Genomic DNA, 27,302 nt, shown 5'->3' on the forward strand with positions numbered 1-27,302 from the left:
CAGGTACTGGGGGACAAGTCAGGATCGAGGGAAAGATGAACGGAGCAGAGAGATCCTTGACGAAAATCTGCTTCAGAGCGCTCAGGAACACAGACTCGGGCCAAGGCAACAGCGCCTCTTCAACCTCAGGAGGCTGAAGAAATTTGGCTTGTCACCTAAAACCCTCAAACCTTTACAGATGCATAATTGAGAGCATCCTGTCGCGCTGTATCGCGGCCTGGTACAGCAACTGCACCGCCCACAACCGCAAGGCTCTCCAGAGGGTGGTGTGGTCTGCACAACGCATCACCAGGGGCAAACTACCTGCTCTCCAGGACACATACAGCACCCGATGTCACAGGAAGGCCACAAAGATAATCAAGGACAATGCTTCACTCGAGCCACTGCCTGTTCACCCCGCTACCGTCCAGAAGGCGAGGTCAGTACAGGTACATCAAAGCTGGGACCGAGAGACTGAAAAACAGCTTCTATCTAAAGGCCATCAGACTGTTAAACAGCCATCACTAGCACAGAGAGGCTGCTGCCTACATACAGACTTGAAATCATTTCCCACTTTAATAAATGGATCACGAGTCACTTTAATAATGCCACTTTAATAATGTTTACATATCTTGCATCACTCATTTCACATCTTGCATCTTGCCTATGCCGCTCTGTCATTGCTCATCCATATATTTATATGTATACATTCAATTTCCATTCCTTTACTTAGATGTGTGTGTATTAGGTAGTTGTTGTGGAATTGTTAGATACATGTTAGATATTGCTGCACTGTCAGAACCAGAAGCACAAGCATTTCTCTACACTCGCAATAACATCTGCTAACCATGTGTATGTGACCAATCAAATTTGATTTGATTTGATGTTTACCTTCCAACAGGACAACAACCCTAAGCACATCGCCAAGACAATGCAGAGGTGGCTTTGGGACAAGTCTCTGAATGTCCTTGAGTGGCCAAGCCAGAGCTCGGTCTTGAAACTGATCGAACATCTCTGGAGAGACCTGAAAATAGCTGTGCAGCGACGCTCCCCATCCAGCCTGACAGCGCTTGAGAGGATCTGCAGAGAAGAATGGGAGAAACTTCCCAAATACATGTGTGCCAAGCTTGTAGCGTCATAGCAAAGAAGACTAGACACTGTAATCGCTGCCAAAGGAGCTTCAACAAAGTACTGAGTAAAGGGTCTGAATACTTATGTAAATGTGATATTTCAGTTGTTGTTGTTTTATACATTTGCAAAAATGTTAAAAAAATATATTTTAGTTTAGTCATTATGGGGTATTGTGTGTAGATAGATGGGGGAGGAGAAGCTATTTCATCCATTTTAGAATAAGGCTGTAATGTAACAAAATGTGGAAAAAGTCAAGGGGTCTGAATACTTTCCGAATGCATTGCAATAGCTGTAGAAAATCAAATTGCAATAAAAATTGCAAATCACAGTATCGATTCACAATACATACACAGTAGCTTTGGCACCTACAAACGTAGGATCTACAATTTAAGCTTGTTTGCTACAGCAGGAAAATAATTCTGCAGCAACAGGACATGTTAATAATTATGTGGATTATAATTAATTTCAATTTTTTGTAGGGTTGATACAATTTGTAGGGTTGATACAAGTCTGACATTTTTAAGTGGAAATTGCAAACTTTATAAGCCTTTTAAACCTTGAATACACTACCAGTTTGCAACAAATGAAGATCCTACCTCTGTAAGTATCGTGATAATATCGTATCATGAGGTCCCTGGCAACTCCCAGCCATACTAAACTCCATGCACATGGTGCTCTGTGTTAACTCTCCACAGTATGATGTCCCTGTCACCACCACTCCAACACACATCATGGACAGATTATCCAGGTTGAAGAAAAGAGGGAGAGCGTAGAGAGAGAGAGAAAGACAGAGAGGAATGGAAAGAGGGAAGGAAAGAAATCTGGGTCAATTCCGCGTCTTGTCAAGTCAGATGAAACTTTAAAAAGCTATTTCTGCCCTCAAAGTCAACAGATCTGTTATGTTTCTTAAGGGTTCTCATAGTCCCCACGCTTAGTGTTGCTACCTGGGATGGTTGGGCCCTGTCACTTGGTTTGCCCCTGTCAATAAAACCCAGGGACAGCCCTTGGTTGGCCCCTGTGAATGTAATAAAATTGCTGTGTTGGCTCTTCACCTGACAGCACCAATTGAAAGAATGATGGATCTTCTAGACCGTTTATTTGTTTCGTACACATTGCACCACAGGGAGTGTGTGTGTGTGTGTGTGTGTGTGTGTGTGTGTGTGTGTGTGTGTGTGTGTGTGTGTGTGTGTGTGTGTGTGTGCGTGCGTGCGTGCGTGTGCGTGCGTGCGTGTGTGTGTATGCAATGGTTAGTGATACGCGTAGAAAGACAGAGGACAGGGAGGGGGAGAATGAGAAACAGAGAGAGAGTAGGAGAGAACCAAATAGAAAGACCTAGAGAGGGTGATGGAAAAACAGCAAGAGAGAGAGAACAAAGAGTAGAATGACAGCCAGAGAGAGAAAGAACGAGAGCAGGAAAGAGAGAGAGGCTGAGAGTGAAAGAAGGAAAAAAGACTGTGAGCGTGGAGGTCTATGACGCCATCCCAGGACTGACGTCAAACATGCCCAGTCATACATCACCCTGCCAGGGAGGGGGAGGGACAGAGTCTGCTACTGTGCTGCCTGCTACTACAGCTCAGAGAGACAAAGAGGGAGAGGGAGATATGTGTCCTTCTGCCACAACCTCAGGAACAGAGTCAGTGAAAAGTGTAATGTCAATAATATTCCCCCTTTTGGTTTGGTTTTGGCTTTCATACCATGTCATGTGGCTTCTCAGTCATGCTGAGACTGGCCTACTACTATTGCTTAAATGCATTATTATTCTCATTAATATTGTCGTTGTAGTTGCTGTTAATAGTAATCCCATTTCCACTACTACTATTAGTATTGATGCCTTATTGCTGTTGGTACCACCATTTTTTGTTACATGTATACATACTTTAACAATGTAAGTAATTTAACTTTGCATGCCAATAAAGTCTACTGAATTGAATTGAGTGAGAGAGAGAGAGATAGAGAGAAGCAGGGCAGGGAAAAAGGAGAAAGAAATATAGAGGCAAGGAAGAAGAGAGAGCGATAGAGATTGTGAAAGAGTGAAGCAGGGAGAGAGAGAAGCAAGGAGGAGAGAGAAAGAGAGAGAGAGAGAGAGAGAGAGAGAGAGAAAGAGAGAGAGACAGAGAGAGAGAGAGAGAGAGAGAGAGAGAGAGAGAGAGAGAGAGAGCAGAATCTAACAGGGCATCTTACCATCTACTGCAACAGTGCGCAGCCAGTCTTCCACAGAGAGAGAACAGCTTCTTATCACAGCCCAATGACAGATATGGCAGAGAGAGCCATGGGGCACATAATGCCCTCTGAAATAAACAAACACACACACATTTACACACACGTTCATGTGTGCACAAACTCAAGCTTACACAAATGTGCACAAACTCACGCATACACATATGCATTCACACACGCACGCACACACACAGACACACAGACACACATACACATGCACACGCACACTCAAATGCAAACACAGAGACACAGACACACATACACACACACTCAATCTTACACACACACAGAGAGCGGTGATTCACTTGTCTAATATGGTCCCTGTATAAATAATCTGCTCTGACACATTTGATTTATTATGCAAGTCCACACACAGTAGAGTAAAGTACAGGGCTGCTGGCTGTTTGCTTCTGCCTCAGGAACACCGAAACAACACTCTCACCTTCACTTGAGGCCAGTAACAGTAAACCAGTGAAGCACAGCTGCTCTACCCTCTCAACCTGAGCTGTGCTCATCACAGTGCACCACACTAATTTGCCCAGAAACAACAGCTGAAAGCTCAATTTATTACAACCTCCCTTCAACAGATCCATCTATCTGACAATGGCTATTTGCTGAGGTATACACAGTTCAACCACCTGGTAATCCACTACAGCCAAACAATGCTAAGACTGTTCGCTGGTGCCAGACAGCCACGAGAGGGAAGCTAGGAGATATTTCTGTATTTACTGTGACAAGTATTTTGATTAGTTACTGAAACGATGAGTGATTGCAATACTATATAATAATTATACTAAACAAAAATATAAACACAACATGCAACAATTTCAAAGATATTACTGAGTTACACTTCATAGAAGTAAATCAGTCAACTGAAATAAATTCCTTAGGCCTTAATATATGGATTTCACATGACTGGGCAGGGGCACAGGCATGGGTGGGCTTGGGAAGGCATAGGGCCACCCACTGGGGAGCCAGGCCCAGCCAATCAGAATTAGTTCTCCCCCAAAAAAGGGTTTTATTACAGACAGACATATTCCTCAAGCACCCCCCCCCCCCCCCTCCCTGGGCTAAAGGGAGATAGAGAGAAAGAGAGAGAGAGTGAGAGAGAGAGAGAACGAGAACGAGAATGATAAAAGATAGCGGGAAAAAAAGGCGAATGAGCAGAATAGCTTGTGGCTGAACCCATCAAGAAGAATGTGTGATGCATAGAGAGGAAGGAAGTTGGGGAAAAAAATGCGAAAGAGAGAGAAAAGGAAAGTAAGGGGAAGGGGAGTGCAATAGAGAGACACTGACTAAAAGAGAAAGAGAGGAAGGGACTTTGAAAGAGAGGGAAGATGAGAAATAGATACAAAGACAGAGTAAAACATATAGTTGGTCCACTCTAGATTCATAGGAGGGTTTAGGTCATATCCATTAAACAAGGGCTGAGACATACCCCCTCACACACTGAACCAGGGCTGTACTATCCACACTAAATTGGTACACTCAGACCCTTCTGACCAATTGCAGGTGTAGGATCTTAATTTGACCTGAATTGTCGCAGCAAAACAATCCTGCAGCAACATGATTTGAAGGTTTAGTCCATAATGTTGCTTAGTGTTAATACTGTTAATATAACCGTTTGTTAGTGCGAGTTTTCTGTGAATTTATGTAAATCACAAAGCTCATCTGCATTTCTGTGGTGCAGGGACATTTTCTCCAACAAAAGTGTGATCAAATTAAGAGCCTACATCTGTACAGCATTACATTTTAAACCTGCTCAAACATCACGCCGTCACTATAAAACCAGCCCGTTGTGCTTAAAAACTGATGGTATCCTAGGCTTGGTATAGTTAGTCTGCAATTACAACATTACCAGTCAAATAACTAGACAAAACATTTTGTTATGGTATAGTACACCTATGTGTTGTGGTATGGTAGCAATGGTTTGCCTGAGCTGACATTTTAGCTAGTTCTTCTTCCTGTGCACTAGCAGTAAAGGGAACCTGATCCTCTACAGTTTCCTCTACACACTCACTCACTGCCTCCCTCAGCTGCTCTCATTGGATTTACTATATTGATGCAATCACTTTGATCAAATAAACACGATCGATCAGAAATCAAACCAGGCCAGCTATCAGATAGAAGAAAGTGATATGACACCTACAGATTCAGCTCTAAAGGCTGAAGGGACCAACTCTACTGAACATTGGATCGATCCCAATATTTAAACACATTGCTCTGGAGTTATGGATCTCTGACACTGAATACCTGGAGAGGAGACCAGGCTAAATTGACAGTCCCAATAAAATGCATTATGGCGATGCTAATCAATTATGCTTTTTATCCCACTCAACCACCTTAAATCATATCTGTTTTTATACTGCATGATGGAGGAAGAAAGAGGAGGGTGGGAGGATGAAGTCTTGCCAGAACAAGAGAGAGGAGGAAATGAGGAAGGGAGGGAGGAGGGAAGAGGAGGAAGATAAGGAGGAAGGGAAGGAAGAGGAAACTGTCTAGACTCCAACTCCGCCCATGCATCCCATCATGTACTGCCCCCAGCCCAGGACCCTATCCTTAGACCATGCCGTATCACACCCCAGTCCCCGAAAAGAGAGAATCAAAGGAAAAGAGAAATGTTGCTGGCAAAGGAAGGAGTCTTGTCCACCCCACAGAGACAGGACAGCAGGTCTGTGCCCTCTCCTCATCTCCCCTCTCCTCCCCTCTCTCTCCTCTCCTGCTCTCTGGCGCCAGCATCAAACACTTCCTTCCACAGGTAGCGCCCCAGGAGGGGGCGGCCGCTGACCCATAATCCTTTCAGCGCTCCCTTCCACACAACACAAGGCCTGTTTCAAGGACAGACAGAGAGAGAGAGAGAGAGAGAGAAAGAGAGAGAAAGAGAGAAGGGAGAGGGAGAGAGAGAAGAAGGGAGAGGGAGGGAGAGGGAGAGAGAAAGAGAGAGAAAGAGAGAAGAAGGGAGAGGGAGAGAGAGAAAGAGAGAAGAAGGGAGAGGGAGAGAGAGAAGAAGGGAGAGGGAGAGAGAGGGAGAGAGAGTGACAGAGAGAGAGAGAGAGAGAAAGAGAGAGAAAGAGAGAAGGGAGAGGGAGAGAGAGAAGAAGGGAGAGGGAGGGAGAGGGAGAGAGTGACAGAGAGAGAGCACCTGGCTGTGAGGAGGCAGGCAGCATGACTAAGCTAACGACTAGCGCCAGACGTGCTACAGCAACACCTCACTGAGATGAGCTGAGAAACTCTTCAAAAACATTCTATTAACACTCTACGAATGCTATAAAAAGTGTTCATAAATACTCTCCAAACACTCTATAAATGCTCTGCAAATGCTCAAGGATGGGCAATTTTGGTACTATTCTATTTGTTCCATTGTACCAGGCAATTCAAAGCTCATCCCCTTATGTAAAGTCAGCTCTTCTCCTTATAAAAGCATCCAATCAAGAGACAGTAATAGATGGGATACTAAGACAACAGATGCCTACCACTGCACTACAACAGATGCCTGTGTGGGGGGGGGGGGGGGGGGACCCTCATCCCTCTCTCCTCATCCCTTCTGGTATATGTTGTATGTCATACTGATAGATGCATTAAGTAAGATCCTGTCTCTCTAATTACATGTGATCTAATGTCTCTCTCATAGCAGACAGATCATATAGTCTACACACTGTATGGAAATGATCTAAACTGTACATGCACACAGGCACACAGGCACGCACACACACGCACACACACACACATACATACATACATACATACATACATACATACATACATACATACATACATACATACATACATACATACATACATACATACATACATACATACATACATACATACATACATACATACATACATACATACATACATACATACATACATACATACATACATACATATGCTTGTCATCCACAAGCATATGTATGTATGTATGTATGTATGTATGTATGTATGTATGTATGTGTGTGTGTGCGTGTGTGTGCGTGCCTGTGTGCCTGTGTGCATGTACAGTTTAGATCATTTCCAGACAGTGTGTAGACTATATGATCTGTCTGCTATGAGAGAGACATTAGATCACATGTAATTAGAGAGACAGGATCTTACTTAATGCATCTATCAGTATGACATACAACATATACCAGAAGGGATGAGGAGAGAGGGATGAGGAGAGAGGGATGAGGAGAGGAAAAGAGAGTGAGGAAGATAGAGCATGAAAGACAAACAGAAGAGAGCAGTAAGCACATGTAGCACATGGATGATTGTGGTTACATAAGGCAAGAGAGAGTGTGTTGTGTGAAGAGTGCCTATAAGCCATGAGTATATCTGCACTGCTCTGATAGGCCAGCACCCTTCGCCCAGCACACAGACCTAACCCCTACTAGCTCTGTCTCTTACTAATCCCCTCTCTCATGCTCACATACAGCATGTTTTTCTTATTTTGTCTCCTTTGTTTCCTCTCTGTCTCTCTCTCTCTCTCTCTCTCGCTCGCTCTCTATTTCTATCTTTCTTTCTCTTCATCTAGCTCCATCTCTCTCTCTCTCTCTTTCTCTCCCATCTCTATTTCTATCTTTCTCTCTCCATCTCTCTCTCTTCATCTAGCTCTCTCTCTCCCTATCTCTCTTCATATCTCTCTCTCTCTGTCTCTCTGTCTCTCTCTCTCTCTCTCTCTCTCTCAATTTCAATTCAAGGGGCTTTATTGGCATGGGAAACGTGTTAACATTGCCAAAGCAAGTGAGGTAGATAATATACAAAAGTGAAATAAACAATAAAAATTAACAGTAAACATTACACATACAGAAGTTTCAAAAGAATAAAGACATTACAAATGTCATATTATGTATATATACAGTGTTGTAACAATGTACAAATGGTTAAAGTACACAAGGGAAAATAAATAAGCATAAATATGGGTAGTATTTACAATGGTGTTTGTTCTTCACTGGTTACCCTTTTCTTGTGGCAACAGGCCACAAATCTTGCTGCTGTGGTGTCACACTGTGGTATTTCACCTAATAGATATGGGAGTTTATCAAGATTGGATTTGTTTTCAAATTCTTTGTGGGCCTGGGTCTATATGTCTCTTATATGGTCATACAGTTGGCAGGAAGTTAGGAAGTGCAGCTCAGTTTCCACCTCATTTTGTGAGCAGTGTGCACATTGCCTGTCTTCTCTTGAGAGCCAGGACTGCCAATGGCGGCCTTTCTCAATAGCATGGCTATTCTAACTGAGTCTGTACATAGTCAAAGCTTTTCTTAATTTTGGGTCAGTCACAGTGGTCAGATATTCTGCCACTGTGTACTCTCTGTTTAGAGCCAAATGACATTCTAGTTTGCTCAGTTTTTTTGTTGATTCTTTCCAATGTGTCAAGTAATTATCTTTTTTTTCTCATGATTTAGTTTGGTCTAATTGTGTTACTGTCCTGCGGCTCTGTGGGGTCTGTTTGTGTTTGTGGGCAGAGTCCCCGCACCAGCTGGCAGAGGGGACTCTTCTCCACGTTCATCTCTCTGTAGGTGAGGGCCTTGTTATGGAAGATTTGAAAATCACTTATTTTTAAGTGGTTGTAGAACTGAATAGCTCTTTTCTGGATTTTGATAATTTGTGGGAATCGTCCTAATTCTGCTCAGCATGCATTATTTAGTGTTTTACATTGTACACTGAGGATGGTTTTGCAGAATTCTGTATGCAGTCTCAATTTTGTGTTTGTCCCATTTTGTAAATTCTTGGTTGGTGAGTGGACCCCAGACCTCACTACCATAAAGGGCAATGGGTTCTATATCTGATTCAAGGATTTTAAGCCAGATCCTAATTGCGATGTCAAATTTATGCTCCTTTTGATGGAGTAGAAGGCCCTTCTTGCCTCATTTCTCAGATCGTTCACAGCTTTGTGGAAGTTACCTGTGGCGCTGATGTTTAGGCCGAGGTAGGTATTGCTCTAGGGCAGGTATTCCCAAAAGGGCATATATTCGCAACGCCGTCGGGGGTACACCAAATAAAAATGTAATTCACATTTTTATATATATATATACATTTGACACTTTTTTTCATCACATTTTCAAACAGTCCATTTATATCTTCCAACATTTGGGTGAGGTTTTCTTCTCGCCTGAGTAGCCTCGTTTTACTGCCAAAAATAAAATGAAACCATCTAGTGTTCAGCGAAGTAACAACACAATGTCAAATACAGGTAGCCTAGTCAAATAATTAACATCCAATCACATTAACCATTACTCTCTCACGGGAATTCCACTAACGGTCCATATGTAGCCAAACGTAGCTGTAGCTCATGTTGGTATCTGTACTGATGGAGCAAAAGCCATGACAGGGAGACATAGTGGAGTGGTAATGCACATTGTAGCAGTTGCTCCCGATGCCACTTGGGTACACTGCAGCATCCAGCGAGAGGCTCTTGCTGCCAAGGGAATGCCTGACAGCTTGAAAGACGTTTTTGACACTACAGTGAAAATGGTTAACTTTGTTATAGCAAGGCCCCTGAATGCATGTATTTTCTGCACTATGTAATGATATGGGGAGCGACCATGTAACGCTTTTACAACATACAGCAGGCGCTGGTTATCAAGGGGCAAAGTATTGACACGTTTTTTAAAATTGAGACGAGCTTAAAGTTTTCTTTACTGACCATCATTTTCACTTGTCTGACCGCTTGCATGATGACGAGTTTCTCACACGACTGGCCTGTCTGGGTGATTTTTTTCTCACCTGAATGATCTGAATCTAGGATTACAGGGACTCTCCGCAACTATATTCAACGTGCGGGACAAAATTGAGTCTATGATTAAAAAGTTGGAGCTCTTCAATAATCTGCATTAACAAGGACAACATACAGGTCTTTCCATCATTGTACGATTTGTTGTGTGCAAATTAAGCAGGTACTTTACTGAAACGGATGATACAAACAACTGGATTCTTTATCCCTTTTATGCCCTGCCTCCAGTTCACTTACCGATATCTGAACAAGAGAGCCTCATCGAAATTGCAACAAGCGGTTCTGTGAAAATGTAATCAGAAGCCACTACCAGATTTCTGGATAGGGCTGCGCTCAGAGTATCCTGCCTTGGCAAATCGCCCTGTTAAGACACTGATGCCCTTTGCAACCACGTACCTATGTGAGAGTGGATTCTTGGCCCTCACTAGCATGAAAACTAAATAAAGGCACAGACTTTGTGTGGAAAATTATTTAAGACTGAGACTCTCTCCAATACAACCCAACATTGCAGAGTTATGTGCATCCTTTCAAGCATACCCTTCTCATTAACCTGTGGTGAGCTATTCACAATTTTTGATGAACAAATAAGGTTATATATGTAAGATGGTTTAATAAAGAGCAAAATGATTGATTATTATTATACTATTACTTGTGCCCTGGTCCTATAAGAGCTCTTTGTCACTTCCCACGAGCCGGGTTGTGACAAAAACTCACACTCATTCTTATGTTTAATAAATGTATCGTATGTGGCGTGTGTGGCAGGCTTACAATGATGGCAAAAAACAACATTTGAGAGTGCGCTGACCCTGGTGCTAGAGGGGGTCCACAGCTGGAGGTTGAATGTTTGAAGGGGTACGGGACTATAAAAGGTTTGGGAACCACTGCTCTAGGGCAACAGTGTCTAGGTGGAATTTCTTTTTATGATCCTGGCAACTGGACCTTTTTTGGAATACCATTATTTTTGTCTTACTGAGATGAACTGTCACGGCCCAAGTCTATAAGAATCTGTGCAGAAGATCTAGGTGCTGTTGTACGCCCTCCTTGGTTTGGTACAGAAGCACCAGAGCATCTGAAACAGTAAGCATTTGACTTCAGACTCTAGTAGGAGACTGTAGACTGTTCTAGTGCCCTCGTCAATTCATTGATATCTATACATTATGTTGGAAAGGGTGAGGCTCAAGCTGCATCCCTGTCTCACACTCAGCCCTGAGGAAAGAAATCTATGTGTTTCACCAATTTTAACCGCACACATGTTCTTTGTGTACATGGATTTTATAATATTTTTCCCCAACACTGCTTTCTATCAATTTATACAGAAGACGCTCATGCCAAATTTAGTCAAAAGCTTGTTGTTTCAATCCCACTCTCTCTCTCCCTGTTTTGTCAGCAATCCGACCCTGCCATAGAGTTAACACTTCTGTCAACTCCAAGTCAACTCCCATGAGGGATTTCTGCTCATATCCATGTGTGTTTGTGTGTGTGTTTGTGTGTGTGCGTGCGTGCATACGGTTTGTCTGAGTGTGTCCCCATGCACTTTTCCTCTGCCCTCCCTCAAAACCTGCTCAATCCCAGATTCACTGTTTCTTCTTCTACCCTGGCTGGCATGCAGAAAACTCCATTTGGACAATTTGATTGGCCGGCTGTCCTAAGAGGAGGCGGAGTGACAGGGGGACAAAACTCTCCGCTTTGCTGTTCCCGTAGGAACAGAGAGGCCTGTGGGAGGGAGATATCCAGGGGTAGCAGCTTATTTTACATGAGTAACACTGCGTAAGCCTTCACATCACATCAGCCTCCACATCACTGTTACCAGAGTGGTAGGCAGGGGTACAGATGTGTATCCTACACCGGGGAACTTGAAGCCATCTGAGGGAGAGTCCAGAATAAACAACTTGTTAACTTCCACATAAATTACTCAAAGATGGAGTAGTCGTGAACAATAACAGACAAAACCACAACAGGACTAGGTGTACCAAGGTTGAAATTAGCCACTTTGAGGATAGTGGTCCATCTTATAGCAGAGTATGTTCAGTATCGTACATAGGGGATCACTGAGGGTTAGGCATACAGCTCCTTCAAATAGTACTCACACCCTTTGTTACAAAATGGGATTAAAACAGATTTAATTGTACTTTTTTGTCAACCATCTACACAAAATACTCTGTAATGTCAAAGTGGAACATAAATTCTAACATTGTAAAAAAAATATATATATATACATATATATATATATATATATATATATATATATATATATATATATATATATAGTACCTGTCAAAAGTTTGGACTCACCTACTCATTCAAGGGTTATCCTTAATTTTTTCTGCAAAGTAGTATAATAGTGAAGACATCAAAACTATGAAATAACACAAATGGAATCATGTAGTAACCAAAAAAGTGTTAAACAAATCAAAATATATTTTATATTTGAGATTCTTCAAAGTAGCCACCCTTTGCCTTGACGACAGCTTTGCACACTCTTGGCATTCTCTCAACCAGCTTCATGAGGAATGCTTTTCCAACAGTCTTGAAGGAGTTCCCACATATGCTAAGCAATTGTTGGCTGCTTTTCCTTCACTTTGTTCTTCACCATCTCAATTGGGTTGAGGTCAGGGGATTGTGGAGGCCAGGTCATCTGATGCAGCAATCCATCACTCTCCGTCTTGGTCAAATAGCCCTTACACAGCCTGGAGATGTGTTGGGTCATTGTCCTGTTGAAAAACAAATTATAGTCCCACTAAGCGCAAACCAGATGGGATGCCGTATAGCTGTAGAATGCTGTGGTAGCCATGCTGGTTAAGTGTGCGTTGCATTCTAAATTAATCACTGACAGTGTCACCAGCAAAGCACCCCCACACCATCACACCTCCTACTCCATGCTTCACGGTGGGAACCACACATGCGGAGATCATCCGTTCACATACTCTGCGTCTCACAAAGACACCGAGGTTGGAACCAAAAATCTCAAATTTAGACTCATCAGACCAAAGGACAGATTTCCACCGGTCTAATGTCCCTTGCTTGTGTTTCTTAGCCCAAGCAAGTTTCTTATTATTATTGGTGACCTTTAGTAGTGGTTTCTTTGCAGCAATTCGACCATGAAGGCCTGATTCATGCAGTCTCCTCTGAACAGTTGATGTTGAGATGTGCATGTTACTTGAACTCGGTGAAGCATTTATTTGGGCTGCAATCTAAGGTGCAGTTAACTCTAATGAACTTATCCTCTGCAGCAAAGGTAACTCTGGGTCTTCCATTCCTGTGTCGGTCAAAATGAGAGCCATCATAGTGCTTGATGGTTTTTGCTACTGCACTTGAAGAAACTTTCAAAGTTCTTAAAGTAATGGTGGACTGTCATTTCTCTTTGCTTATTTGAGCTGTTCTTGCCATAATATGGACTTGGTATTTTCCCAAATAGGTCTATCTTCTGTATACCACACCTACTTTGTCACAATACAACTGATTGGCTCAAAAGCATTAAGGAAACAAGGCACACCTGTTCATTGAAATGCATTCCAGGTGACTACCTCATAAAACTGGTTGAGAGAATACCAAGAGTGTGCAAAGCTGTCATCAAGGCAAAGGGTGGCTAATTTGAAGATCCTCAAATATAAAATATTTTTCGATTTGTTTAACACTTTTTGGGGTTTTATGGTTTTATGGTTATTTTATGGTTTTGATGTCTTCACTATTATTCTATAATGTAGAAAAAATAAAGAAAAACCCTTGACTGAGCAGGTGTGTCCAAACTTTTGACTGGTACTGTATATCTAATATTAGATAAGTATTCAACCCCCTGAGTCAATACATGTTAGCGATTACAGTTGTGGGTCTTTCTGGGAAAGTCTCTCAGACCCTTCCACACATGGACTATACATTTTCCCATTATTATTTTCGAATTCTTCAAGCTTTTGGTTGTTGATCATTGCTAGACAGCCATTTTCAGGTATTACCATAGATTTTCAAGCAGATTTAAGTAAAAACTGTAACTCGGGCTCGGCCACTCAGGAACATTCACTGTCTTCTTGGTAAGCAACTCAAGTGTAGAATTGGCCTTGTGTTTTATGTGATTGTCCTGCCGAAAGGTGAATTCATCTCTCAGTGTCTGGTGGAAAGCAGAGTGAACCAAGTTTTCCTCTGGGATCTTGCCTGTGCTTAGCTGCATTCCTTTTCGTTTTTGTCCTGAACTCCCCAGTCCTTAACTATTACTGTCACGTTCATCTGAAGAAGGAGACCAAGGCGCAGCGTACTTAGATTTCCACGTTTAATAAATATGAAACTCACCAAAAACAATACAGAAGAAAACGAAACGTGACGTTCTAAGCTGCTCACAGGCAGCTACACAAAAACAAGATCCCACAATCACAGGTGGGAAAAAGGGCTGCCTAAGTATGATCCCCAATCAGAAACAATGATAAACAGCTGCCTCTAATTGGGAACCATACTAGGCCAACAAAGAAATAGCAACATAGATATGCCCCCCCAAGTCACACCTTGACCTAACAAAATAGAGAATAAAAAAGTCTCTCTAAGGTTAGGGCGTGACAGTACCCCCTCCAAAGGTGCGGACTCCGGCCGCAAACCTGAACCTATAGGGGAGGGTCCGGGTGGGCATCTCCTCTCGGTGGAGGCTCCGGTGCGGGACGCAGACCCCCCTCCGCTTGAGGCTCCCCCCACTTTCGTGGAACCGGACCTAGGATCGTTTCCGGAGGCTCTGGACAGTGGAACGTTGCCGGAGGAACCGGACCGTAGATCATCGCCGGAGGCTCCGGACTGGGAACCCCCGCCGGAGGCTCCGGACTGCCGACCATCGCCAGAGGCTCCGGACTGCCGACCATCGCCAGAGGCTCCGGACTGCCGACCATCGCCAGAGGCTCCGGACTGCCGACCATCGCCGAAGGCTCAGGACTGCAAACTGTCGCTGAAGACTCTGGACTGCAGACCGTCGTTGAAGACTCTGGACTGCAGACCGTCGTTGAAGACTCTGGACTGCAGACCGTCGCTGGAGGCTCCGGGCATTGGCTCGTCACTGGAGGCTCCGGGCCATGGATCTTCACTGGAGGCTCCATGCCATGGATCATCACTGGAGGCTTCGGGCCATGGATCATCACTGGAGACTTCGGGCCATGGATCATCACTGGAGGCTTCGTGCGTGAGCCGGCACAGGGCGTACCAGGCTGGAGAGACGCACTGGAGGCCGGGTGCGTGGAGCAGGCACAGTTCGTACCACGCTGGGGAGATGCACTGGAGGCCGGGTGCGTGGAGCTGGCACAACACGTCCTGGCTGGATACCCACTTTAGCTCGGTAAGTGTGGAGAGCTGGCACAGGACGCACTGGGCTGTGAAGGCGCACTGGAGGCATAGTGTGTAGAGCCTGTGCAGCATACCCTGGGCCGTGAAGGCAGACTGGAGGTCTGGAGCGTACAGCTGGCACAACGGGTCCTGATTGAATACCCCTTGTCGCACGGCAAGTGCGGGGAGCTGGCACAGGCCGCACTGGGTTGTGCTGGCGAACTGGGGATACCGTGCGTAGGATATCCTGAGCCGAGGAGACGCACTGGAGACCAGGACCGCTGAGCCGGAACAATCCGCCCTGGACAGATGCTCACCTGAGCATGGCAACTCCTGAAAGCAGGCACAGAACGCACCGGGCTAAGGGTGCGCACTGGAAGCACGGTACGCAGAACCGGAAAACATGGTATCTGAACCGTAACTAACTCCTCATCGTAATTACACGGAGTTGGTTCTTGTTCCCACCTTTGCTCCGCTCGCCACCCCGTGTCCCCCCCCAAAACGATTTGGAGGCTGCCTCTCGGGTTTCCGTCGTCTCCTTGATTCCTGGTCTCGTCGCCATTCCTCTCTCGCTGCCTCCGCCTGTTTCCATGGCAGGGTCTTGTCCCCTGCCATTACCTCCTCCCAGGTCCAGGATGTCCTCCACTCCCTTTTCTCCCGGGCCCATGATCCCTGCTCCTCCTGGGCACGCTGCTTGGTCCTTTGGTGGTGGCATCTTCTGTCACGTTCGTCTGAAGAAGGAGACCAAGGCGCAGCATACTTAGAGTTCCACATGTTTAATAAATATGAAACTCACCAAAAACAATACAGAAGAAAACGAAATGTGACGTTCTGGGCTGCTTACAGGCAGCTACACAAAAACAAGATCCCACAATCACAGGTGGGAAAAAGGGCTGCCTAAGTATGATCCCCAATCAGAGACAACGATAAACAGCTGCCTCTGATTGGGAACCATACTAGGCCAACAAAGAAATAGCAACATAGATATGCCCCCCCAGGTCACACCCTGACCTAACAAAATAGAGAATTAAAAAGGCTCTCTAAGGTCAGGGCGTGACAATTACAAGCATACCCATAATATGATGCAGCCACCACTATGGTTGAAAATAGGGAGAGTGGTACTCGGTAATGTGTTGTATTGGATTTCCCCCAAAGATAACACTCTGTATTCAGGACAAAAAGTGAATTTCTTTGACACATTGTTTTCAGTATTACTTCAGTGCCTTGTCGCAAACAGAATGCTCGTTTTGGAGAAGAAAAAAAATTCTGTACAGTCTTCCTTCTTTCCACTGTCAATTAGGTTAGCATTGTGGAGTAACTACAATGTTGTTGATCCATCCTCAGTTTTCTCCTATCACAGCCATTAAACTCTATAACTGTTTTAAAGTCATCATTGGCCTCATTGTAATATCCCTGAGTGGTTTCTTTCCTCCCTGGCAACTGAGTTAGGAAGGACGACTGTATCTTTGCAGTGGTTTAAAGTACTTAAGTGAAAATACTACAAAGTACTACTTAAGTATTTTGGGGGGGTATAAGTACTTTAAATCAAATCAAATCAAATGTATTTATATAGCCCTTCGTACATCAGCTGAAATCTCAAAGTGCTGTACAGAAACCCAGCCTAAAACCCCAAACAGCAAGCAATGCATGTGAAAGAAGCACGGTGGCTAGGAAAAACTCACTAGGAAAAACTAGAAAGGCAAAAAACCTAGGAAGAAACCTAGAGAGGAACCAGGCTATGAGAGGTGGCCAGTCCTCTTCTGGCTGTGCCGGGTGGATATTATAACAGAACATGGTCAAGATGTTAAAATGTTCATAAATGACCAGCATGGTCATTTACTATTTATATTTTTGACAACTTTTACGTTTTACTCCATACATTTTCCGTGACATCCAATAGTTACATTTTGAATGCTTAGCAGGACAATTCACACACTAATCAAGAGAACTTCCCTGGTCATCCCTACTGCCTCTGATCTGGAGGACTCACTAAACACATGCTTCGTTTGTAAATTATGTCTCAGAGTTGGAGCATGTGCAATACTATCCGTAAATAAATAAAAACAAGAAAATGTGTCCATCTGCTTTGCTTAATATAAGGAACTTGCAATAAGCAATTACATTTACTTTTGATACTTAAGTATATGTATAACCAAATACATTTAGAGTCTTATTCAAGTAGTATTCTACTGGGGGACTTTCACTTTTACTTGAGTCATTTTCTATTAGGTATCTTTACTTTTACTCAAGTATGACAATTGGGTACTTTTTCCATCACTATATCTTTGTAGTGACTGTGTAAATTGATACACCATCCAAAGTGTAATTAATAACTTCGCCACGCTGAAAGGGATATTCAATGTCTGCTTTTTTTGCCATCTACCAATAGGCAGCCTTCATTGGAAAACCTGTCTTTGTGGTTACACCTGTGTTTGAAATGCACTGCTCAACTGAGGGACCTTACAGCTAATTGTATGTGTGGGGTAAACAGATGAGGTAGTCATTGAGAAATCATGTTAAACACTATTATCGCACACAGAGTCCATGCAACTTATGCAACTGACTTGTTAAGCACATTTTTACTCCTAAACTTACTTAGGCCTGCAATAACAAAGGGGTTGAATACTTACTGACTCAAGAAATTTCTGTTTTTCATTTTTTATTAATTTATAAACAATTCAAGAAACATACAGCTGAAGTCGGAAGTTTACATACACTTAGGTTGGAGTCATTAAAACTTGCTTTTCAACCACTCCACAAATTTCTTGTTAACAAACCATAGTGTTGGCAAGCCGGTTAGGACATCTACTTTGTGCATGACACAAGTAATTTTTCCAACAATTGTTTACAGACAGTTTATTTAACTTATAATTCACTGTATCACAATTCCAGTGGGTCAGAAGTTTACATACATTAAGTTGGCTGTGCCTTTAAACAGCTTGGAAAATTCCTGAAAATGATGTCATGGCTTTAGAAGCTTCTGATAGGCTAATTGACATAATTTGAGTCAATTGGAGGTGTACCTGTGAATGTATTTCAAGGCCGACCTTCAAACTCAGTGCCAATTTGCTTGAAATCATGGGAAAATCAAAAGAAATCAGCCAAGACCTCAGAAAAAAATTGTAGACCTCCACAAGTCTGGTTCATCCTTGGGAGGAATTTCCAAATGCCTGAAGGTACCACGTTCATCTGTACAAACAATAGTACGCAAGTATAAACACCATGGGACCACACAGACGTCATACCGCTCAGGAAGGAGATGCGTTCTGTCTCTTAGAGATGAACGTACTTTGGTGCGAAAAGCGCAAATCAATCCCAGAACAACAGCAAAGGACCCTGTGAAGATGCTGGAGGAAACAGGTACAAAGGTATCTATATCCACAATAAAACGAGTCCTATATTGACATAACCTGAAAGGCCGCTCAGCAAGGAAGAAGCCACTGCTCCAAAGCCGCCATAAAAAAGCCAGACTACGGTTTGCAACTGCACATGGGTACAAAGATCTGTAACGGGTGTCGTCGTAATGAAACCAAGGTGCAGCGGAGGACGTGTGTTCATCTTGAAATTTAATTTTAAAAAAGAGAACACTCCAAAAATAAACAAAAGACGACAGCAAAACAGTCCTGTCAGGAAATACTCTAAACAGATAACACTAGACAGAAACAATCACCCACAAAAACCCAAAGGAAAAACAGGCTACTTATGTGTGACTCCCAATCAGCAACAACAAACTACAGCTGTGCCTGATTGGAAGCCACACGGCCAAAATCAACGAAACAAACCAAACTAGAAAAAATAACATAGAATGCCCACCCAATGTAACACCCTGGCCTAATCAAAATAAAGAACAAAAACCCCTCTCTATGGCCAGGGCGTTACAAGATCGTACTTTTTGGAGAAATGTCCTCTGGTCTGATGAAAGAAAAATAGAACTGTTTGGCCATAATGACCATCATTATGTTTGGAGGAAAAAGGGAAGGCTTGCAAGCCGAAGAACACCATCCCAACCGTGAAGCACAGGGGTGGCAGCATGATGTTGGGGGGATGCTTTGCTGCAGGAGGGACTGCTGCACTTCACAAAATTGATGGCATCATTTACATTTACATTTTTTACATTTTAGTCATTTAGCAGACGCTCTTACCCAGAGCGACTTACAGTAGTGAATGCATACATTTCATACATTTTTTTTTTTTTTTTTCTGTGCTGGCCCCCCGTGGGAATCTAACCCACAACCCTGGTGTTGCAAACACCATGCTCTACCAACTGAGCTACAGGGAAGGCATCATGAGGTATATTTTGAAACAACATCTCAAGACATCAGTCAGGAGGTTAAAGCTTGGTCGCAAATGGGTCTTCCAAATGGACAATGACCCCAAGCATACTTCCAAAGTTGTGGCAAAATGGCTTAAGGACAACAAAGTCAAGGTATGGAGTGGCCATCACAAAGCCCTGACCTCAACCCTATCGACAATTTTTAGGCAGAACTTAAAAAGCATGTACAAGCAATGAGGCCTACAAACCTGACTGTTACACCAGCTCTGTCAGGAGGAATGGGCCAAAATTCGCCCAACTTATTGTGGGAAGCTTGTGGAACGCTACCCGAAACGTTTGACCCAAGTTAAACAATTTAAAGGCAATGCTACCAAATACTAATTGAGTGTCAGTAAACTTCTGACCCACTGGGAATGTGATGAAAGAAATAAAAGCTGAAATAAATCATTCTCTCTACTATTATTCTGACATTTCACATTCTTAAAAAAAGTGGTGATCCTACCTGACCTAAGACAGGGAATTTTTACTAGGATTAATGTCAGGAATTGTGAAAAACTTACTTTAAATGTATTTGGCTAAGGTGTATGTAAACTTCCGACTTCAACTGTATGTCCACTTTGACATTATAGGGTATAATGTGTGTTAGCCAGTGACAAAAAAATCTCAATTTAATCGATTTTAAATTCAGGATTTAACACAACAAAATGTGGAACAAGTCAAGGGGTGTGAAAACTTTCTGAAAGCATTGTACATGCACACAAATATATTCAGTATATACACACACACACTGTATATATCAACACAGCAGTTACTAGGATCATACGTCTGTACACACAAGGTGGTCTGGTCATACACGGTGAGTCACCACTCATGCGCACGCATGCACACACACACACACACACACACACACACACACACACACACACACACACACACACACACACACAAACAAACACATGCATACTCCCAGGTCCAGATTCCTGCCAGGTGGTGTGTAGGTGAAGCAAATAGGGGCATGTGAACAGAGGAAACAGAGGGGGGTGTAGCATTAGGGAATGGAATCAGTTCGGCAAATCAGCAGAGAAGAGAGAGAGAGACAGAGACAGAGACCTTATCAATTGACTCCTCCGGTCTGTGCACAGGGGCTGCTGCACTGCCACCAACCACATAGTGTTTCACATGTTAATCAAGCAAACACACACACTCACACACACACACACACACACACACACACACACACACACACACACACACACACACACACACACACACACACACACACACACACACACACACACACACACTGTCACGACTTCCACCGAAGTCAGTTCCTCTCCTTGTTCGGGCGGCATTTGGCGGTCGACGTCACCGGTCTTCTAGCCATCGCTGATCCACCTTTCATTTTTCCATTTGTTTTGTCTTGTTTTCCCACAGACCTGGTTTACATTCCCTCATGATTTGATGTGTATTTAACCCTCTGTTCCCCCCATGTCTGTGTGTGGAATTGTTTGTTGTTTCGTGTATGTGCACGTTAGACTGGTTTGCGCTGGGTTATGTCAACCCATATAGTGTTTAGTGTTCTTAGTGCCGTGTGTTTTGTTCCCCGAAATAAAAGGTCCGGTTGCTACCCAAATTCTGCTCTCCTGCTTGAAAACCTGCTGGCCACCCGCGGACGTCCAGAGCGGGGTCTGTCGGTTCCGTCCCCCAGCACCACCGCTCCGATGCCCATGGAGCTGGGAGGTGCTGCGCTCAGGGAGACCGGAGGAGGTTCCGTCTCGTGCACCATCTGTGGCCGCAGAGGTCACACTGCCGGTCGGTGCCGGGTTGGTTCCTCTGGGGGTCGAGGCAGCAGGCAGGGCACTCTGGCATCACCCCAGGTGAGCCGGCACCATTCTCACCCAGAGCCCTCTGTTGCACACATGTTTTTGTATGTTACTTTTCCTGAGTTTTCCACGCATTCCCAGCATAAGGTGCTCGTCGATTCAGGCGCGGCTGGGAATTTTATAGACAGATGATTCGCCCATAGTTTAAGGATCCCCATTGTTCCAGTGGCTATGCCCTTCCCAATTCACGCCTTAGACAGTCGACCATTAGGGTCAGGGTTGATTAGGGAGGCCACCGCTCTTCTGGGCATGGTGACGCAGGGCGGTCACAAGGAGAGAATCAGTCTCTTCCTCATTGACTCTCCTACGTTTCCCGTGGTGCTAGGCCTACCCTGGTTAGCCTGTCATGACCCCACTGTTTCATGGCAACGGAGCGCTCACACGGGGTGGTCGCGAGAGTGCTCGGGGGGTGTTTAGGGGTTTCCGTTGGTGCTACTACGGTGGAAAGTCCAGACCAGGTCTCCACCGTGCGTAAATCCCCCCGAATATGCCGATTTGGCTCTCGCCTTCTCCAAAAAGAAGGCGACTCAATTACCACCCCATCGACGGGGGGATTGTGTGATAAATCTCCTGGTAGATGCCGCACTTCCCAGGAGTCACGTGTATCCCCTGTGACAGGTGGAGATGGCGGCTATGGAAACATATGTCTCCGAATCCCTGCGCCAGGGGTACATTCGGTCCTCTACTTCACCCGCCTCCTCGAGTTTCTTTTTTGTGAAGAAGAAGAAGGGAGGTCTGCGCCCGTGTATTGACTATCAAGGTCTAAACCAGATCACTGTGAGGTACAGTTACCCGCTCCCTCTTATAGCCTCAGCGATTGAGTCAATGCACGGGGTGCGCTTCTTCACCAAACTAGATCTCAGGAGTGCTTACAACCTGGTGTGTATCTGGGAGGGAGACGAGTGGAAGACGGCGTTCAGTGCTCCCTCAGGGCATTATGAGTACCTCGTCATGCCTTACGGGTTGATGAATGCTCCATCAGTCTTCCAAGCCTTTGTAGACGAGATTTTCAGGGACCTGCACGGGCAGGGTGTAGTGGTGTATATTGATGACATTCTGATATACTCCGCTACACGCGCCGAGCATGTGTCCCTGGTGCGCAGGGTGCTTGGTCTACTGTTGGAGCATGACCTGTACGTCAAGGCTGAGAAATACCCTGAGAGTAACGGGCAGGTGCAGAGAGTGAACCAGGATGTGGGTAGGTTTCTGAGGTCTTATTGCCAGGACCGGCCGGGGGAGTGGGCGGCGTTCGTGCCCTGGGCAGAGATGGCCCAGAACTCGCTCTGCCACTCCTGCACGAACCTCTCCCCCTTCCAGTGTGTACTGGGGTAGCAGCCGTTTCTGTCTCCTTGGCATCAGAGTCAGACTGAGGCTCCTGTGGTGGACGACTGGTTCCGGCGCACGGAGGAGACATGGGACGCCGCACATGTTCACCTTCAGCGCCCCTTGCTGAGCCAGAAAGCCAGCACAGAGTGTCACCGCAGTGAGGCCCGGACCGGGTCTGGCTCTCGACCCGAAACCTGCCCCTCCGCCTGCCCTGCTGGGTCCACGGTTTGTGGGGCCGTTCAAAGTCCTGAGGAGACTGAACGAGGTGTGTTACAGATTACAGCTCCCCTCCAATTACCGTATTAACCCCTCGTTCCATGTGTCTCTCCTCAGGCCGGTGGTGGCTGGTCCGCTCCAGGAGTCTGAGGTGCGGGAGGTTCCTCTGCCCCTTCTGGACATGGAGGGGGCCCCGGCGTACGCCGTTCGCTCCATACTGGATTCGAGGCGTCAGGCGAGGGGCCTTCAGTACCTCGTGGAGTCTGAGGGGTACGGTCCGGAGGAGAGATGCTGGGTTCCGGTGGAGGACGTGTTGGATCCTTCAATGCTACGGGAGTTCCACCATCTCCGTCCGGATCGCCCTGCACCTCGCCCTCCGAGTCATCCCCGAGGCCGGTGTCGGTGCGCTGCTGGAGCCGCATGTCAAGGGGGGCGGGCACTGTCACGACTTCCACCGAAGTTGGTTCCTCTCCTTGTTCGGGCGGCATTCGGCGGTCGACGTCACCGGTCTTCTAGCCATCGCCGATCCACCTTTCATTTTTCCATTTGTTTTGTCTTGTTTTTCCACACACCTGGTTTACATTCCCTCATGATTTGACGTGTATTTAACCCTCTGTTCCCCCCATGTTTGTGTGTGGAATTGTTATGTCAACCTGTATTGTGTTTAGTGTTCTTAGTGCCGTGTGTTTTTTCTCCAGAAAAAACACACTCCCTTACAGCCAGTTACGCATACCTAACACACACACACACACACACACACACACACACACACACACACACACACACACACACACACACACACACACACACACACACACACACACACACACACACACACACACTGTGTATTCTAGAAAGATCAAGCTCTTTGGGTAAGAGATCAGACATCACTAGTGGAGTAACTCCCTTAAACATAATGGAGCTATTTCTCTCTTCTCCCTCTCTGACACACACACATACGCACATCCCCAAACACAGCACAACCCCCTACAATGGCCTTCTCCATTAAAAATGCATGGCACTGCAGCAACAGTTTCAAAAAATTAGCACCAGAGCCCAGCCATTGATCGTTCCACAGAGAACTACCTGCTGAGAGACAGAAAGACAGAGAGACACACAATCAGAGAGAGAGAAAAGATAGAACAAAGAGATAACATTAGAGGCAATTTTTGTCAAAGCGAAGCATGAACTTACTTGACCGCACAAACGCTATCATCATCATCAGCAGCAGGAGCATCTTCAAAATATATCCGCAGTGGTTCTCCATCTTTAGAAACATCAAGATATCAAGATGATTTTTCACTGTCAATGTATAAGACAATGGGAATATATTATACTTTGAATATAATATCGATTCTTTGTAGATCCTGTATCTCATCTACAGTATAGCATTGCCATTCTACTCTAGCAACGGATGACCTTGAAACTGAGTTACAACTGTTAGTAGCCAACCAATACTGAAAGGGTTAAAGTGGTGAGGGAACATTGTGAGGTCCCTGGCAGAAGCTGTATAGGACTGTGTAGATTAATGCGTTTGATGTTTCGGGCCGATCCGTGTTATCAGCAATCATTGACAGCGTTCTTAATGAGAAAGTGAAAGTGTTGCCAAGCGCCAGACAGGAAGAAGAATCAGGGCAATAGACCCCAAATGAGAGCTAATCGCAGCCTCGCAACGTTGCTAGCTAAGCCTTTTCACAGCGTGTGGTCATCATTCACCCACTGGGAAGCCTGACCAGCCTGTTCTGTGGATAATATGGATATATAATGTTCCTATCTCACAATGAGCGATTAGAACCTAGATTAATGTAATCAAAATTAGAGTAGACTAGCCAGTATTGTGTGAACGAGATACCATCTTGTCTAAAAAGAAGTTGCAAAATAATGTTATTTTTCATATACAGTGCAGTGCCAATCCTTCCAATTGAAAATAACTTCAAAATCAGATAATCTTTAAATCGGTACAGAACGTCTCCATCAAGAGTGATTTGTCAATATTGTATTATAAATATTCCTTCCTTTGCATATCTATCTTTAGTCCCTATATTCTCGGGGCATACGGGGGTGGGGAGGTGAGAGGGAGGGTGTGAGAGCCACTCTGCCCCACTGTGGTGCAGTCTGTGGCGGGTAAACGCTGGTGGGCGTCCCCCCTGCAGCACCAGGGCCAGAAGGACCTCCACCCCCACTGAGAGAGGACCCTGTGGGGGCACTGAACCACTGTGTGGGGGCAGTGATTTAGCCAACCCCGTTGGACTGCGGGGGGACAGCCAATAGTATGCCTGCCAAAAGACAGAAGCCCCACCCACGCAACACCAGGGCTCTGACTCAGATAGTGTGACTGAGTCGGCTTGCTGGCCTCTCTCCATGTTTAGACACTTCTCCTTTACTGTGCCTATCTCCTTCTCTTCCTCTCCATCTATCCCTCCCTTTCCATCGCTCCAGCCCTGGAGACCAGGCCCCAGAGAATGGGAAAGAGTGTGGGAGGAAAGAGAGAAGGGGGATACACAGCCAGGCTGTAGGGGTAGGATGGGGAGTACACAGCCATGGACAGCCATGGACCATGTTATGGGTCCTATAATCACAGATGTACAAAATAGCTGCAGTCTCCCACACAATCAAGACAAAGATCAAGCACACTGTTGATTCTAGTATAGTGTAGACTGTAGACGGGGCTTTTCCTGGTCTCTGTTCTCTCACTGTCTCACTGTTCCTGAATGATGTGAGTACTACTGTTTTATTCTACTGCTATAAAATATTTATGGTAGCTAGCTGTGTTCATAGAAATTAAGAACGATAGAATGTCACTGGCTATGCTGTTCTGGAATGTTGGGACTATTCTCTCTCTCTCTGTCTGCCTGATTGCAGTAGTTGTGTTTTAGAACAGTGTGTTTCTCTCCTGCTGTTTTCCCTGATTCCCAGTCAGAGGATGATACTAAGACAAACAGACGCAATGTTCCACCACCCCCTGCTTCTAGATACAGTACATTTTTCGCTTGATGTCCTCCCTCTCTCTCTCCCTCTATCCCTCTGTCTCCCACTCCATGTACTCCCTCCAGCCTTCAGTTGTCCATCTCAGCCCCTTTGCCCCTCCCCATTCCTACATTTGACATCACAACATCATTCTAGCTCAATCAGACGGAAAAGCACAAACATCCCTGTGGCCAAGGCTCTAAAGTGCAACTACTTTAGTCATATATGCAATTAAATATTTTGCTGTGCGAACAGGAGTTTTATTTTAGAAGCACTGTGAGACTATGAAAAAAATCTCCCAGAAAATAATAGTTGTAATGATAATGCTTCGATGTACCGTTGTTTCCAAGTGGCCAAGAGAAAAAAGCGAGTGCAGATTCCATAGCATCATGGTTGCACCATTACTGCTGGTTCTGCTTCTAGCAGGACCAGGTCAAAAGATCTGACGTATATTACCAACTCAACATTTTCATCTTCCTATAGATGATCACCAGGACTGCAATTTACATTCATAAACCATGTCGTGGGCCTTTCTAAAACGACTTGCGCGTCGTTTAACATTTGTTTACACTTTGTTCAGTCATGTTACCTCATTGGCTACCTAGCTAACTTCACCAGTATATCCCAATATTTGGGGGCACAGAAAGAAAGGAAAAGGGATAGCTTAATCTTCAGAAAATCAATGATCATAGCAATGAATGAATAACAGATCTCTTGTATGTCCTCATCACAATCCTGATGTTTTTAAAGAAACAGTGTACAATTTTCAATGTAATGCATCTCAATAGGAAAATAGTGATTTATACACAATGTAGAATATTCCACAAATGACTTTGTAATTTCAATGACAGGTATTTGTATAAATATTTGAGCTTTTATAATAAACTAATGTCGTTACAATGAGGCGGCAGGTGGCAGTGGTTAGAGTGTTGGACTAGTAACCAAAAGGTTGCTAGAACGGATCCCCGAGCCGACATGGTAAAAATCTGTCGTTCTGCCCCTAAACAAGGCAGTTAACCCACTGTTCCTAGGCTTTCATTGTAAATAAGAATTTGTTCTTAACTGACATGCCTAGTTAAATCAAAAAATAAAAACATTACATATTAGTTTCCAGGGCACAACTTGTGCTTCAATAGTAGATGTAATTCATATAGGCCCAATATAGAATGTGTCTCAATTTAAATTTCATGTGCTGCTTCTAACACACACACACACACACACACACACACACACAAACACACACACATTAAAGCACACAGGTCCTCAGCGATGGGGGGTTGGGCGGTTGACATGACAGCCATGTGGC

General features: G+C 44.6%; 1 protein-coding gene across 9 annotated transcripts in view; it reads right to left on the reverse strand.

Moving 5' to 3' along the window:
- The window catches only part of LOC115178743 (syntaxin-binding protein 5), a 144,817-nt gene that overhangs the window by 83,501 nt on the left and 34,014 nt on the right, over positions 1 to 27,302 (reverse strand). Inside the window, exon 1 of one of the 9 annotated variants that reach the window (XM_029740513.1) lies at positions 3,292 to 3,378. The exons of 7 other annotated variants lie outside the window; for them this stretch is intronic. The gene's annotated coding sequence lies outside the window, so the exon portion shown is untranslated. Of the gene's footprint in view, positions 1 to 870; positions 886 to 3,291; positions 3,379 to 27,302 lie in introns of those variants that run through there. One more of the 9 variants, XM_029740594.1, reaches the window with a different exon arrangement.

Source organism: Salmo trutta, chromosome 1 (genome assembly GCF_901001165.1).
Source record: "Salmo trutta chromosome 1, fSalTru1.1, whole genome shotgun sequence".
Classification (NCBI taxonomy): Eukaryota; Metazoa; Chordata; class Actinopteri; order Salmoniformes; family Salmonidae; genus Salmo; species Salmo trutta.